The sequence below is a fragment of the Podarcis liolepis genome, assembly GCF_965112155.1.
Source record: "Podarcis liolepis genome assembly, chromosome: 12".
Taxonomy (NCBI): Eukaryota; Metazoa; Chordata; class Lepidosauria; order Squamata; family Lacertidae; genus Podarcis; species Podarcis liolepis.
This window is the reverse complement of record NC_139563.1, coordinates 20,225,624-20,242,818: the sequence shown is the minus strand read 5'-3', so window position 1 is coordinate 20,242,818 and position 17,195 is coordinate 20,225,624. Positions and strand designations below refer to the sequence as shown.

Below are 17,195 nucleotides of genomic sequence, written 5' to 3'. Positions count from 1 at the left end.
CAGCCTTATTACTCAGTTGCTTCTTTCATCTGTTTGGCTGCTCGTGGGTTTCTGCAGAGCCATTTTAACCAGACATATCCTGGGGTGCACTGTTTCCACATCTCCCTCTAGATTTGCAAAAGTAGGCCATTGCCAGCCAGCTGCCGGTTAGGGTGCCCCTCCTTGTTGAACGCAGGCTCTGTATTATTTATCTACCCAGGCAACTGTTCCAAACTCAAAGGCTTTGAACTCAACAAAACAGGGGAAAGTAGCAGATCACTGCTGTAATTATTGCAAACAAAAAACAGAATTTTAAAAATGTACCGTAATTATTATTCTTTTTACAATGTGCCTCACTTTCTTGCTTCCAACTGGTGCCAGATTTATGTCCTTAGATCTCCAAGAAAATTGCTACTTGGACTTTGTTCACTTGGACACTAAGATGCATTTGCTCTCCAGAGCGAGATTGCTGGCTCCACAGCTCCTGGTAATTTTAGGAGGAATGATGGTCCCTTAGAAACAGGGACGGTAATACCACAGTAGTACAGCAGCCGGCTGCAGGAAATAAACTGTATAACAAGTACGGAAGACCACAAGGCTCTTTAATCTTCAACACTGCTCTTTGTCATGCTACTCATTATTCCGTTTCCCTGTTGTTTGCATGCATGTGCATATTTTAAAGCAAGGACACACATTTATATGCTGGCTGCAAAAGAAGGCGATGGGCCTGAGCATGACTACACAAGATAGGGGAGAATTTCCTTCCCTCCCAAGCTCATGCTCACATTGTTCATTAAGCTGCAACTGCACTGTCCTAAGGACAGATTGATTCTAAATGGAAATGATGCGGTTTCTGAAATGTGCCCACCCACCATTTCATAGAATCATACCATTGAAGGGACCCCAAGGGGCATCTAATCCAACCCCCCTGCAATGCAGGAATCACAACTAAAGAATGCCTGTCCAATGGCCATCCAGTCTCTCCAATGAAGGAGAGTCCACCACCTTCTGAGGTAGACTGCTCCACTGTCAAACTGCTTTTCCCGTCACAAAGTTATTCCTGATGTTTAGTCAGAATCTACTTTGTTTCAATTTGAATCCATCACTTTGGGTCCTACACTCTGGAGTAGCAGAAAACAATCTTGCTCCTTCATATATTTGAAGATGACTATCATAAATCTCTTTGAGGGTGGGCTTTCTTTTTTGAAATAAGTTTATTTATTTGTTTTCCAGATTACAGTTTTATAATCACATATCCAACATACAACATGAAGAGAAGATTCCATAGAATCTCCTGGACTTCCCTCCTCCCCTTTGTGGGTCCTATTATTAATTATTTCCTCCTGCATCTTTTATAATAATCCAAATCTTTTACATCTTCATTATATCCAAAATTCACCACTAAACTACAAGTGTCATTCCATTCCTACTAACAATTTTAACTGTTTACAATGGTTTTTAAGATAAATTATAAATTTCCCCCATTCTTTATTAAAATTTTGGTCTTCCCGATTTCTGATTCTTCCAGTCATTTTTGCCATTTCAGCATAATCCATCAACTTAATCTACCATTCTTCTCTGGTCGGGACTTTTATCTTCTTTCCATATCGTATAATCTCTTTGTCTTCTCTTCTCCAGGCAAAACATACCCAACTCCCTCAAGCGTTCCTCATAAGGTTTGGTTTCCAGACCCTTTATCAACTTGGCCACCTCCTCTGCACATCTATATGAATTCGTATTGAGGTTCTAACAAAGGTTCTGTTAGTTGCTTTTTAATCTCCTCACATCTTCTCACAGTCAGCTCACACATTCGCCACAAATGTAGAGTATTCACTTGTGCTATCTGCACGTAGGACCCAGGCTTGAGTGTTGAGTAATCTAGTGATGGCAGATCTAATGAAAGAACTGTATGTGCGAATGAGCCCTGAGCTGCGTAATGACCCAGGCTTTTTCTCGAGTCTGGAGTGCATTTATGGAGGCTGCACTGAAAGATCCCCAGACTGCATGACCTAATGAATAAAGCACATTGTTCACAGAGGGTCTCACCAGAGGCAAAACTTTGAAAAGTGCAAGAGTCACTGTTTTGTGGACCTCTAACTGCTTTATCATATGGTTGGAGAAACCTGGCAGTTCTCCTATGGCAGCATATGAACTCATTTGAAAGATTTCTGTCAGATCACCCAAACAGATAGTCAAGTTCTAGCTGAGAGGCATGGCCAGTAGAACAAACGAATTCCCTGCATGAATTTCTCAACCATTCATTCCTTTGTGAGGCTCACATAAAGGGAAATTATTTGTTTCTCCCCTATTCAATGTACTGAGAAAGTCTCTGACTTAGGCAGAGTTCAATAAAACTGGCAGCCCTCTTGAATGCCACATAACATTATCCAAGCTCAGACTACTAACTGAGCATCAAGCGCAAAAGCAGTTGAGTTGTCTATAGTAATCACACACAGTCCTTTGCCTGTACTTCAACCATGCTAGAATTTATTGATCTAGGGCAGGGTGGGGGAACCTGTGGTCTTCCAGCTGCTGGAACTTACCCTAGTGTAAGCCTGGAAAATGGGTGGTTGAAGGTGGGGATGGGCAAATGCTGGATCTTAACTTTCTTCAGCTTATTCATGTGACCTGGCAACCTGGCAGAACTTGTGCCCGTGAAACGGTAAAGGTAAAGGGACCCCTGACCGTTAGGTCCAGTCGCGGATGACTCTGTGGTTGTGGCGCTCATCTCGCTTTACTGGCCAAGGGATCTGGCATACAGCTTCCAGGTCATGTGGCCAGCATGACTAAGCCGCTTCTGGCGAACCAGAGCAGCGCACGGAAATGCCGTTTATCTTCCCACCGGAGCGGTACCTATTTATCTACTTGCACTTTGACATGCTTTCGAACTGCTAGGTTGGCAGGTGGTGTAATTCAACTCTATTTCAAAGGGTTATTTCCCCTTTGCAAAGCTTAGGCTGGCTCAGCTGGCAGTAGCCTCACTCCTGAATGGGGTTTGGATCTGGGTTACTTTATGCTGGCTAAACTTAAGGAATCGTAACTTATGCTGGCTTCCCATACAGGCAACTACCCATTTATGTACATACAAGACATGGGCAACAGTGCATCACCGCAAACAAAAAGGGGTGAAAATGCCTGTAAAAGAGTGTGAAAATTGGAAAAATTGCACACAAACAGCATCTAGCAATCCCACGGGCCTTTGCAAGTGAAATTCCAGGAGCCCTTGCACTGACCTTTGAGGCCTGTGGAGAGTTCGAGTTTGAGCAACAAGGTTTGGAGGGAGCAATTGTGTGCTTGCAGGATTTTTCAGTGGTGCTCCCAAGATACATGACTTCACTTAAATGTGTGATACCTCTGAATGTAACCCCCGTGTAAATGGGGAGTTGCCTGTATTTAGGATTGTTCCCTAACAGAGGTACGAATTTATTATGGGCAGGCAGGTCAGGAACAATTTTGTAGCCTTGTAACTTTTGTTGACTTATTAGCAAGGATCTTTTTTGGCTCATCCCTTCTTAGGAATTCTCTACTTCCTGACTGCAAAAAGAGGACAACTCATATATTTTCTTTAATTCAGAAAACAATCCTAAGCATATGTAATTGACTTGCAATTGACCTCTTCTTAAAGTTATCTGTTCCATCTTTACTGATGTATGGTGGGCCTGAGTACTTTCCCTGAACCCCTCTTTGATCTAGCAGGTCAGCATTTGCAAAGCTTATCTTAATTACCCATCCCCTTGTTTAGGTAGTCTCAAGAAAGACTCCCCAAAGAAGCTTAGGGAACAGCTGAGATGAAGCAAGAACAAATTAATGACCATTTGATAAGATTCATAAAGGGCAGAGAGATAGATCATCCATTTATCTGGCAGCCAAATGTATAGAGTAAATAAGTATGCTCTTTGCCTCTGTATTATCTCAGATGTCATGCTTTCTTTGGATTAGCACAGAGGTGAAGAGAAGTAACAACAGCACCAGTTCTGCTTTATCTCTCTATGGGATTTGAATTGAAGTCTGATGCCCTATCAGTTAAGGGATGTGTTTGTCTATGTGTTTGCTGCCCTTCTATAGCTACAGATTATCTTCTAATTTGTGTGGAAAGTAGGATACCTGTTTTAGAAGGGGTTTCCTGCCCTGTCTTCCATGCTACAGCTGCATATCCCCTCCCCCCAAAAAATCTGGAGGCTCAGGAGACCCTCCTATATGATGTTGGATTGGGTGTGGGGAGCCGAGAGGTGAAGGAAAGGATGTTGTTAGCTAAAAGGTGAAGCAAAAGTGTGAGTTTATGTCTAAAGGCCTTGGATAGAACAAACACCATTAGATGTACTGCTGGATAAGTGTTTCATGGCTCTTACATTTGTTTAAAAAACAGTAGAAATTGTGTGTATATGTGCGTGTGTGTTTTAACAAAAGCTTCCCAACTCCTCTTCTTGGCCATGTGTGACCAGGAGAAGGCTAGACTTGTTCACATTGCACAATTGTGGTTTAGTGCTGCATCCAAACACTTCCTATGTTTATCTCACTGTTTTATGCATAGAATTACAGCCTTTGTCCTAGGCCCAACCAGTATTCCTTCTAGGATTACGAAAGAGATTCATAGGCTGCTCTGGAGTAGATGACCTGAGGACTGCACCTGCTAGCATCATGTGTGAGGTACAGTGAATAAGCCTGTGTGATGTGTCAAGGAGCACATTGGCAAAAAGGATTGCTTGCTTGGCTTCCTTCCTTGCCTCCCACAAGCCCTCCTGTTCTTCATGCGAAAGAATGTTTAGGAAGCTGTTAAAACTGTTAAGAAATTTAATCACCACATGACCAAGGTCAAAAATGCTGTGAAAAAGGAAGCAAAGAGCTAGTAAAAGAAAAAGAAAAAAAGAGGCAACTCCCCCTCTTTCCAGATTGTTGTGGTAAAGCACTGGGTGCTCCTCTGCTTTAGATAAAATACAGGGGTGCATATTTTTTCTAAACAGGTGGCTAGCCATCCTCGGGCATTTTTCCCTGGGAAGGCTAATTGTGACTTTGTTTTTGAATAGCGCCTGTTGAGCATGTAATATATTGCAGCTCTAAGATCTTCTGTGTAGGATAAGAGGAGAAACAGAGCTGCACATTTAATCTGCATATGTGATGAGTTAGTTATGGTCGCTTCAGGTATTTGGCAGTTTCGAGATATGCTCTGAAATGCAAACCAGGCCTCAAGGGCTTTAGAGAAAACTGTGTAAAAAAGAGAGAGAGTTTTGAATGAAAAATTAACACACATATTAACTTCTGCAAAGTGAAACCAGCTGGCAGCTGCTAAAGTCTGCTTGTGTCATTGAGGCTGCAATCCCACACCTTGGGAGTAAGCCTCATTGAGCTCAGTGAGACTTACTTACAAGTAGACACGTGTAGGATTGCACCCTCAGCAAACTGTGGTACCCAGATTTCTTTGGGGGAAAGCATGGCTGTTAAAGCAGTATAATGTTGCTGCAAATGTATGGGATGCATGTGACCTACAGTATCATAATCTAAAACACACATGAGATGTAAAGGACAGGGGAAGAAATAGGGAGTGGGCTCTGTCTTCTAAAGGCAGAGGAAAATCACTGACCCTGGTCAAGCAAAGCTGAGGATGGGGCAACATCTGCCAATCTAGGTGCCTGTGCTTTGGGGAATAATCACTTGCAGCCAGGCCTTGAGCCCACTGAAGACAACAGTATCACCCATCTTGGTTTTCAACAGACACACCACTTCATCTACCACAACATGACTCATCAAAAGTAATATGTGATAAGGGGACACAATGTGAAGGGGAGATATAGTTTAATCTCTCATCATCTCACACCATAAAAAGCACAGACTGAAGTTCCCATGCATAAGCAAAGTGGTGTGTTTTTCCCCCAATAGACCACTGCTGCCATTCTCCAGAGCATTTCTTTATTAGGGAATAATCTTAGATTTTAGCTCCCCTTGTAAGAGTAAATAATGGCCGTCCATCCCATTTTTCCACAGACAGCTTTGCCCCTTCTCCCGTTCTTCTGCTTGCCGGGAAGGTTTGCTAACCTTCTTTGTTATTGTCACATTCACACATGACATTTAAAACCCTCTTATACTACTGAAACAGTCATCACTTCCCCTCAAAAAAATCAGGAAACTGTTGCTTTTAAAGGGTGCTGAGAGTATTTAGGAGGCCCAAACATCACCTGGCATGGTGGGGAAAGTTTCACCTCATAATTTTCTATGTCACACTCTTGTTAAATGACAAAAAAACACACGAATCAGTCTAAAAAATGTAATGCTTTATATTAACACCCAACATGTTTGACCTTCCAGATGAACCCTAACCCCCAGATTCCCAGCCTTCATTTTTCAGAATGAGTAAGTTAATTGCATTTTTAGAACCTGAGATATGCAACAAAATGTACAGGTGTTATTCTTTGCAAAAAAAAAAAAAAAAAAAGCTTGCTCCCTCCTTTCAGTGTTTTTCTTTGCCTGCCGCCCCACAGTGACAATAATTCCTGTGGATGCCTGTATTCCTCTCCTGGTACAAGTATTATGCTTTCTTCTTGAACAAATAACTCTTCTATGCATTTTGAATGAAGCAAAGTCAGTATGCCTGAGCTGACAGGGACCCTGAAGAACATGGTTCTTGCTCTGCATAGATAAGACAAGTGCAAGGTGGAAGGTAGAGACTCCATTCATAGGAAATGAATCCATAAGAAGCAGGATATTAAAAGATATGGGGAAACATGCGACCACAGTAGGAAGGGATGGAGCGGTCCATTTCTCTTTTCAACAGTGGCCATCCAGATGCTTTAAGGAAGCTGAGAATCATGATCTGAAGCAACACCCCCCCTTAGTCTGAAGTGGTACAACCTGGGCACAGGTTTACCATGTCAATGGTTACATAGTCATGGTGTCTTCATATAGCATTAAAACCAAGGGGTGGGGAGGAACAGCCCCAGGATTTTCCTCCCTAAGCAAGAGTGACTTCATCTGCTGAAGTACCTGGTAATCAACAGGCTCCCCTTGCTGTGGCAAGTAAATGAGGTGATCGTGAGACTTTCAAGTTTGTTTTTGTGACTCATCATCCAGTGCCTCTTTTGGGATGATATTGTGGCCCATATAGAGGCAAAGGAAGCACAAGCGCTGTGCAGCGTGAATATTTTAAGCACCGGGGTGGGTTGCCTTAATTTTTCGTGGCATGCATTTTGGAACAAGGATTCTCAAGCTGTGTCCCGAAAGAGGTGTGGGAGGGAGGCTCTTACGGCACATGGCCTGAGAATCTCTGTTCTAGAGAAGTGGGAGAAGTCCCTGAGGAAGTTTACTGATATTATCAAAAGTTCTTTTGCTGCACACTCCTTTGCTTGGTGGCATTGGAAGCTACCTGAGATTGAGTGAGATTGTTGGTCCTTCCAGTTTAGTACCCTAGCAGTGGCTCTCCAGGGTTTCAGATGGGGGTCTCTCTCCCAGTCCTCCCCAGAGATGTAGTGGATTGAACACTGTACTGTAGCCTGCACCACTGAGTCATGGTCCTCCCTTTGGCGTCTTGCTCAGAAGTACCGGTAATTCCCACTGTGTTCTATAGAACTTTCCCCCTACTGGTGCAACGCTAACCTGCATAGGCTTGGGATTACAGTTGTTCCATCTCAACAAGGTCCTTCCAAATTTGCCTTAATTTTGCTTTACGTTTAGAGCCAGTGTGGTGTACAGGTTAGAGTGTTGGACTAGGTCAGGACCTGGCAGACCAGGGTTCAAATCCCAGCCATGTTGGGGACCTTGGAGCAGTCACAGACTTTCAGCCTAGCCCTACCCCACAGGGTTGTTGTGAGGATAAAATGGGGAGGAAGAGAACTATGCATGCTACCTAGAGCAGCTCCTTGGAGGAAAGGTGAGCTCTAAGTGTAGCCATAAGAAGATTGTGTGTCCTTTCTGAGGATGCTCGTGGGTATGGAGGGTTGAGAGGGGTGTGTGAGCATGTCTAGAAACTAGACTGCTGTACAGAGGTAAAATTTACATGTGTAAATGTACAAGTGTGCCTCTGGCCCCGCTGACAGTAAGAACTGTTCGACAGTGGAATTTGCTGCCAAGGAGTGTGGTGGAGTCTCCTTCTTTGGAGGTCTTTAAGCAGTGGCTTGACAACCATGTCAGGAGTGCTCTGATGGTGTTTCCTGCTTGGCAGGGGGTTGGACTCGATGGCCCTTGTGGTCTCTTCCAACTCTATGATTCTATGACCGCCAGCTTGCGGCCCGCAGGAAAGTTACCCAGAAGAAGACAGTGCTGCTCTGGAATTGAAATACGTTCCTCACCTCTAGCTGGACCACCAAAAACCTGACCAAGCTGTCACCGAAAGTTTATGTGTCTTATCCCTGCTAAACAACAAGGATGCAACTTTCCAAAGATTTCATGGTGTGCTTTGTTTTTTGTTTAAAAGCCACGGTGATGTCTTTGTGGCTCTCTGTGTGTGTGTTGACAAACAGTGCGCTGAGAGAATGCTACCGCCCGGTTCTGTGGGTTTGCCAAAGAGGCTGCTTTCCTTTTTCAAGCCGAAGCGAACTTAAGGAAGCCCACAAGGTGTTCAGGAAGGAGGAGGCGGAGGCGGAGGCGGCTTGCAGAACTTGCAGGGAGAGCTGCTCGCTCCCTTCAAAGCCAGCCGAGCGCTGGAGAGGAGAGGAAGGGAAGGGAAGGGAAGGGGGGCGAGGCATCTCTCTCTCTCTCTCTCTCCCCACCCGGCCTGCTCCCTCCGCACCGCTCCCTCCTTGCGGGGCTCCGTCCCGAGCGCAGAGCGCACCGAGGCCACCATGGGGGCGGATGAGCCCCAGGGTAAGTCGCCGGCCGGCCGAGCGGCTGCTTTTCTCTCTCTCTCTCTCCCGTCCATCACCTCCTCTGGACTATTGCGGTGCCTTGTGCTGGAAATCTGCCTCGGGGGAAGAGAAGAGACCTCTCTCCCCCCCTACCTCCGCCCTCCTTTTCCAAGCCTGCCTGGCTGTCACGTAGCCGTGCGATTCTAGACTGGGGCGCCTCAAAAGTTTCGGCCGTCTTTCGCCAGCCGATTTTTGTGTTTGGGCGTGGGGGGGGGGTGTCGTTTCCGCCTGCCTTTCCCTTCTCGCCATCTCTCATCCCCCTCCCTCTGTGGAGATGGACGGAGGGTGCGGTCGCCGACTGCACGTGCTGGCAGCCAGGACGGTGGTAGCCCGGCAGATCTCGGCGCGGCGCTGCCCGGGCTGGGCTGGAAGGGTGCGGAGTAGGGGATAGGAATAACAACTCCGCTCCAAATCTGGAGGCCAGATACTCTCTTCTCACGCTCTGCAAAGTGTCTCACTCAGAGTTTTATTTGTGTGTGTTTGGGGAGGGAAATTATCTAATTGTTGCCCCATTTCACTCCCCCCCCCCCTTTTGGGCGAAGGAGGGTAGAATTAAAGCTTTGCACCTGAGAAGGTCTTAGCCCTGGAGCAGGTTTCCGCTATCCAGCTGATGAGTAACGAGGCTTGGTTTGAGCATGTGCAAAGTGCCGTTCTTTTGCATCTCTCTCTCTCTCTCTCTCTCTTTCTCGGGGTGGGGGGCACGAAATGTACTTCTGCATCTTATCTACCGGTACCTGCTCCCTCTCCTTCAGTTTGTGGGAGAAGCACATAGAAATCTTAGATGATTTTAAGTTTACCTCCCACACCCTTCCAGGAATCAGGGCTGCCCTTCACTCCCTCCCTCCACCCCTCCCTCCATTTCATCCTCACAACAACCCTGTGAGGTAGACGATGTGTGTCACCCAGGGAGCTTCTTGCCTGAGTGGAGATTTGAACAGTGGTTCCCCACTGCGCACCCCACACTTAATATTAAGCCGCACCAGTGGAATGAAAGGAAATGCCTGAGAAGTTTTGGTGCGTTTCTGTTTTACACAGGGCTGGATTTAGGGTTAGACAGCTTAACTGAGTGGTGCCTGTGGTGCCCTGCTTGGAAGGCAATGGATGCCATGGACTAGCTGCTTGGCTATAGTAACTCAGTACAGAAACAATAGCATTTCTATATGGTCTGAAGAAATGCAGATTTGCAGATCTGAGCACGGACATTCCTTGTCTTACAGGACAAGAGGAAAATCATGCCTGCAAATTGTGTGATGAAATGGGCTATCAGTGCAATAATGAAAAAAGGTATTCCGGGCTTGAACTTGGTGCCCTCCAGACTGCAGGCTGAAGTTGTAGTCCAAAATATTGGGTAAATGGAGAATCGTTGGGCTCTGAAGAAGATTGTTTTCTAAATGCATATTAAATGTCAGTTTCTGAGCACCACTCTGAGATTCCCTGCTCCTGTTTGTTTTATGTGTAAGTTGAATCTTCCATGGAGATCAGGTGTGCTGAAAGAATGCAGTCCATTCTCCCAAATAACAAGTACCTAGCAAATATCATTCTTGGTACAATTCAGAAACAAAATGTTTTCACCTATGGCAAAAAGGGGAGCTTTTATATCAGTGAAAATGTTTTGTTTCTCAATGTTTATATCTAAATAGTTAAGATATTTGTCATACTGAACAGTGATTTAAGATTGAGGACTTGAGTCAGAATTTGTAAGGGCTCTTCTAGATCCTAAGAGCTCAGATTGAAAAGTACAAGGAGGTGAAGGAGAGTGCCTCTGACCATATGCAGAGTGGCCTCTCCTGGGCTACAGGTGAGTGTAGCCAGCTCATAAGCAGCAGGTAAAAGAGGGCAAAGCTTTTTATCTGGTTGAATCCTGACACCATTTTCTGTACACTGTTTTAAGTGTAAAGAAATAAAAGGAGAAAGGAGAAAAAAGTGAGATGCAGTTTGCTTTCCTTTAGCAAATTACATAAACGTATGACGTACCCCATCCACCTGGCCATGCAGTCTGCATGTGCCTTCAGACCACTGGCCCATCTTGCTGTCTGTATTGTCTGGCAGCAGCTCTCCCAGGTTTCAGAGAGGGGAAATTCCCAGCCCTACCTGGAGAAACCAGGGATTGAACCTGGGACCTTCTGCTGAGTTAAGCCTCTTTCCCATCACTAATATAGTTTATAGACGCCATGTAATATTCCCAGCCCCCTTTCTCAAAGTTTTGGATTAGTTCGTGTGCTCTTAAAATCCTCTTGAACTGGGACATGTGATACTTCTGGTGCTCACAGAGTGATAGGCATTAAGTCTTAGGGATCTAACACTTAAATTAAAGCATGCAAAATTCTCTGCCAGGATCCTGCTGCCTTTGCATCCCTGGGGTGTTTATTGTTCCCCAGCTAAAGAGCTATACACTATAAATATATTGAATTAAATGCTTGTTGAAGACTGCAGTGAACTCCAGGTCTCCCATTCTCTGCACCGCTCTTCCAAGATGTAATCAATTTCAGCCATAAAATGCCACACACTTGTCTGCTATTTTAGGCGCATTTAGTTTATAATAGTCAGCAATGTTGACACAGTCAGCTTTAGTTGAGAAAAAATATGCAGCTTTGAACAAGTAAAGGTAGGGTTTTAAAACTTCATAGCCTATGGAAAGAGTTTAATGAAAAGTATGGTTCCTTCAGTAAATGCTGTAAGTTGGTTTGGGGTGGACTGAGGGGGGCGTTGTTTCATCATCATTTAATAACCCCCTTTAAGACTGTTCATTTCTGGGTCAGTCTTGGACAAATTGGTGCAGAAAGATACACCTCATTCCACCCCAAGACTTGGTGATGGGAATGAGTGGGAGGTTCTTCACGATGCAGATTGCAAGCATATGGGGCACTAATCCAGAGCAGGCCCACAATGTGGGGGGCAAAAGGGTTCAAGCCACCCTGCCCCACAGGCATAGATCCCCATCTCACTTGGCTTCCTGTGCCTTTAGTTTGCTTAAAAGCTGTTCCTGCAGTTGCTAATTGTGCAGATGTTGCCAAAAGTGGATGGAGTGGTGGGGCAGGGGGAGGTTAGTGCAGTGCAAACAGACAGACCAGTAAGAGTGTCTGATGGGCTCTGCTGGTGCATTTGCACCATGCCCACCTACCCGCCCCCTCTTTTCCCTAGTGACTTGGCTGTCAGGCTGTTAGGTCAGCCCTGCCCCAACACCACATCATCAGCTGTTGGACTCCAACTGGACATCAGACCCAAGCAAAAAAGGCAATGGACAAGGTTGGTGGAAGTTGTATATAATAATATCCAGAGGGCACAGGCCCTTGCATGGGACCTGAAGCTCTTCTAGTCTTTGACAAGTTGTGCTGCGCTTAATTTGCTCCCAAGGTGGTCTGTGATAAACTCATCCAAGAGTGGATGCAATTTGCATGCCACCCCGTGTGCCAATCAACCCCTAGATTTGCATACCACGTGACATGCTACAGTAGTGGGTGAGGAGGAAATAACTCCACATTCCAGAAATAACACTGCAAAGAGTGCCTTGATCCCTTAGACCACTCTTCCGTAATTGCTTGCTTATTTCGGAGTAGTCAACGAGACGAAAGCAATTTGAGGATCACCACTTTATCCTCTCTCCATTTTTGACAGATTACAGTGGTATATTGTATTGTACACAATTAGACTTGTCTCTCATGATCTAAGGAACACAATGGGGGGAGTAAACAAAGGACTTCTTGTTTTATGAAGAGGAAAGCAAATAATCTTTGCAAAACTGTGCTTAATTATGGTGAGATCGTTGAACAAATACTTTTTTTGGACTGTGTCAAAGCAGCCACCTGCACAAATGCAAGCCTCATTTTGGCCAGAGTATATTTATCTTCGGGGTGATGGTTTCTGAAGTTCTTGGGAGAGGTGACCTTCTCATTGTGAAATGTGGCCTGAGTCTTCCATGTTAACAGATTTGGCTGGAGTCCACCCTAATTAACTTTGAGCTGGAGTGCATGTGTGTTTGATGGAGGGGAATACAGCACAGCATGCAATCATGGCTGTGTTTAAACTTTTCCTTTTCTGAACTCTCTCAACTCACCAAGAGCTGCACCTCCAAAGTCCTTTGGGCCTTTTAGCAAAGCCATGTATTTGGGTTTTAACAGATGTTGTTTTCCACTCCTTTCGTGGAAAAGGTTATCTTGCTGGCTATTGTGCATTGTTCCAAGGGCCCATGGCCTGGCAGTGGAATGCTGGGGGAAGCTTGCTCGCTTCCAGCTACAAAGGAAAGTGCAAGTCTTCAGCGGCCTCAGTGAACTCTGTAGGATCTAACTGTAGATGACTGTGCAGGCTGATGGGATCTATTAACATGCATGGGAGGCCTGGCCAAGTTTGTCTCGAGAGCACTGTCGTAGAAAATTCAATGGAACGGTAATCATTATAATAACAGATGCTGAAAGATGGCTGCATAAGGTACATAAGTTTTTGACTTCTGGAGCAACTGGTGGTTCACAGCATCCACACGTACCTAGCATACACTTACAGGTCAGTCTCTCACTAATGGCTTGGCACCCTGATTTCTATCATAGTGGCTTTCCAAAAGTTGTGGCTGATCTTTTCGGGGAGCACAGATAGCTGAAGGGAGGAGGACTAGAGTGGCAGACTTTGCTTAATTGAACTTGATCCAAGCCTAACAATTTTTGTATGTGGCATAGTTTCCATTTTATTAGATGCATGGAGTGCCGTCCTCAGTAGGCAGGCATATATCTTTATGGGTGCAGAGGCAAAGAAATGGCATGCAGCCCCATTAGCTTACAATGAAATGCAAAAGGTACAACCTGAAATTCATGCCTTAAAGGTATGCAAACTTGAACCATTCAGGTGAAAGGAAAGTAACATGGATTTCAGTCATCCTAACTAGACCAACCTGGTACTGGAGTCCTTATCTTCCTTTACTTGTGGTCATCCTCTTTTTCTCCTAATGCTCTTTTTTTAATAAAAAAATAAAAAGGAAAGGAAAGGAGACAAAGCTAAATCCTAGGTGACTTGAGCTGTCAGAAAAGAGCTGTTAATGCTTGAAGCTTGTCGGAACAGGTTGATCACTTTGATTGTATTATGGAGCAAACCTTGTACCCTTTTCTGAGGTTTTCGCTATCCAGGGTTTGTTCTTGATGACTGCGATTTGTCGGGGATGGGAATTTCACCTCCCACCAGAACTGTCAGAGATGGGAATCAGGTTTAACTCCAACCATAATTTCAGTAGTTGCAGCTCTTTGTTTTGTTTTCATTCCAGCTGGGAAGGGGCATTATGGTACTGCTCTTTTGGGGCGCTGTGATGATAAGAGCAGAAACCACTCTACACTCTTGTTACTGGGAAGGTATGTAGGGGAGGCAGCTCATTCCTACTGATGGGGATCCCATAAGTTACTGAAATTTGTCTCTATGTACAGAATGAGCCAAGATGCAATAGGCAAGCCTTCTGTACATTCTTCACCTCTCACAATGATGGTAGGGCTGGTCTAAGTCAAGGTGCCTTGTATCAAAGGCCAGTCAAGTGATTCTAGCATCTAAGGCAAAGTGCTTCTCTCACACCTGAAAAATACTATAGCTGCTACAAAAAGTAACATCGGGGCGGACTTGGGTAATACCGAGCCCTGAGCGAGGACAAAATTTGGCACCCTTCCCTCTCTCACTTTCTGTTCTGTGCATGCCCCCAAGTACATGATGTCATTATTTTGTTCCCCCTTGCATTGGTACCCTGGGCAGAGGAACTGCCTGCACTGTCCTAAATCTGGTGCTGGCAAATTAAATAACCAGCAATTCTCTGCCCTTTCACTACTCTGAAAAATCAGCTGTCTCACCAGAGTGGTGAGGCTGAGTGGGTGTTTTGCTTGTAGTGTAGATCACATAGTGCTCTCTGAAGCACATCTGTAACACCAGGGTAGTAAATATTGTCCCCACTTTACAATTGTCTCAGTCCAGTCTCTACATTCAGATCTTCTTCAGCGTAAGCCCGTTCATTATCCTTACTTAAAACTACCAGAAGTTCGGCTCTTCCCTTGCCGGTTCTGGAAGGAAAAGTCCTGTACACTCAGAGAATTTGTGCCTGCCCATTAGGGGAAATAGGAAGCCCTGAACACTTTTTTTTAGATGTCCTTTTTATGATGAGGCACGTAGAGATACCATCGACCCTCATCTGGTGAGGCTTGCTGACCTTCTGGACAAGCATAAATTTCAATTTCCTCCTCTTAGGCAAAAATCACAAGATGACCCGGATGGTCACCAGATTCTGTGTGCAGATTTGTAGGCACAGAACACCCCCTGGAACAAATAGATCACTAGGAAAACTGCCGTAGCTGGCCTCCTGGGTGTCCCAGGGACAATCTGCATGTTAGTTTAACCTTAGGTCTTTTTGTGTTCATGTGACTATTTCAATTTTAATCTATAAGCTGTTGTTGTATATTGTTTTAAATGTCTATTTCACTCTTGTGAAAGCAGTCTCAGTTGTGCTTCTTGAACTAATATTTGACCGTAATAATAAATTATTATTACTATTACTACTGGAATACTGAACATGCCTAAACTCAGTGAGAAATACTTTAAGCAATTGAGGTTTGTCATTCAGCAAGTGAGAAGCAGCAGGATACTCAATTCAGTGTTGTACTCCTTATAATTTTGAATAGAGTTTGAGTCTCTTGGGTAGGGTCTCACTATAGTTCCAAGTTATATGTTGTTTTCTTGCTTCCCTCTCCATTCCTCCTCTTTTTCACCTTCAGTATTTTAACCAAGGACACTTTTGCTTCTCCATCCCATGTGTAAGGCACTTCTGGGCACTGCTTATCTCTCTGGTGGCAGTAAGCCTCCCTTATTCCTTCCCTCATTGCTCCCTCTGTAACTCTGTAGAAAAATATTGGTATCTAATAGGCAACTATTTGGAACTTTTTATTTGCAAAACAAGGTATAAATATTCTAATGCAGGGTTTCCCAAACTTGAGTCTCCAGCTGTTGTTGGACTACAACTCCCATCATCCCTAGCTTCTGATAGTTGGCTTGGCCACTCAGTTGATGAGGGTGGGGAACTGGTGGCCCTTCAGGTGTTGTTTGACTTCAATTCCCATCATCCCCAGTCAGCACAGCCAATGGACAAGGATGATGGGAGTTGTGGTTCAACAACATCTGAAAGTTCATGAGTTGAAGTTCCTGTTCCCTTGGTCATAGAGGCATGACATGAGCACCATGAGAAGAGTTTGGATAGGACCCTGAAATTAGTCAGGCCTTCAATGTGGGTAAACTGAAATTTCTCTGAATGATGGAGTTACCCTGAAACAACAATAATCCTATTCACACATTGTGATGAACAAAGAGGTGACTGAGGTGGAAGGATTATCCACATTCACACATTCAGCTGATCATGTATTTTTATTTATTTGAAATGTTCATAGGTTGCCTTTCAGAGCAAAACGAGCTCATCTGCATGCAGCTGTGTGTGCACATCGCTCTTTCCAGCTTTTGTTGTGTACACACACAGGTTACATGCAGATGTTAAGCAAAATGCATGAGTGTTTGGAGTGGAGTGGGGGTCAGCATGTTCAGTCCTGTTCCCCATCCACTCACTTCAAATACAACTTAACAGGGCTATCTCTCTGCAATAACAAGATAAACAGCTGGAGAGACATGTGGAATTCACTACAGAGGTGAAAAGATGAATATTGCATCATTATTATTTCTTAAATTTCTGACCCACCCTTCCTCTCCAAAGGGCGGCAGACAATGAAGTAGCAAAACAATACTGCTAAAAATAAAATGAAAACTTATTTAGGACATCTAAAAATATTAAGAGCATCTATTTTTTTTTGAAAAGGTCACATACCCTCATAGCTAATAATTTCACGGTTGCTGGGAACAGTGTCTATCTTTAAGCGATCAAGTGAGCAGAATTGTTAAAATTCTTCCTGAATGTTGTTAATGAGGACATTTCCACCGAGAAGGAGTAGGCCCTTTCATGGGTCAACAGCAGCTGGGCAGCCGTGAAACCAACATTTGGGGGGTGGAATCTAATGAATGGTGAAATTGTCCATCAACCTTTGCCTAGAGCCAGGTTGATGTTTTGTATATTTAGTCAAGGCATTCTGAAGTGTGCCATAAGTAAGCATCCAAATAAGTACAGTGGTACCTCGGTTTAAGAACAGTCCAGTTTAAGAACAATTTGGTTTACAAACTTCGCAAAACCGGAAATAGTGTCTTGGTTTGAGAACTTTACCTCGGTCTAAGAACGGAATCCGAACGGTGGAAGGGCACCGGTGGCGGGAGGCCTCATTAGGGAAAGTGCACCTTGGTTTAAGAACAGACTTCCGGAACGGGTTAAGTTTGTAAACCGAGGTACCACTGTACATCAAGTAAGTATTTTGGTAACTTTCTAACCATAAACCTGTG

The 17,195-nt window shown here is 44.5% G+C and overlaps 1 protein-coding gene across 6 annotated transcripts in view; it reads left to right on the top strand.

Moving 5' to 3' along the window:
- Positions 1 to 17,195, top strand: part of JCAD (junctional cadherin 5 associated) — a 69,157-nt gene that overhangs the window by 26,350 nt on the left and 25,612 nt on the right. The window contains exon 1 of one of the 6 annotated variants that reach the window (XM_083466613.1): positions 8,500 to 8,769. The exons of 4 other annotated variants lie outside the window; for them this stretch is intronic. The gene's annotated coding sequence lies outside the window, so the exon portion shown is untranslated. Of the gene's footprint in view, positions 1 to 8,499; positions 8,770 to 13,078; positions 13,308 to 17,195 lie in introns of those variants that run through there. One more of the 6 variants, XM_083466618.1, reaches the window with a different exon arrangement.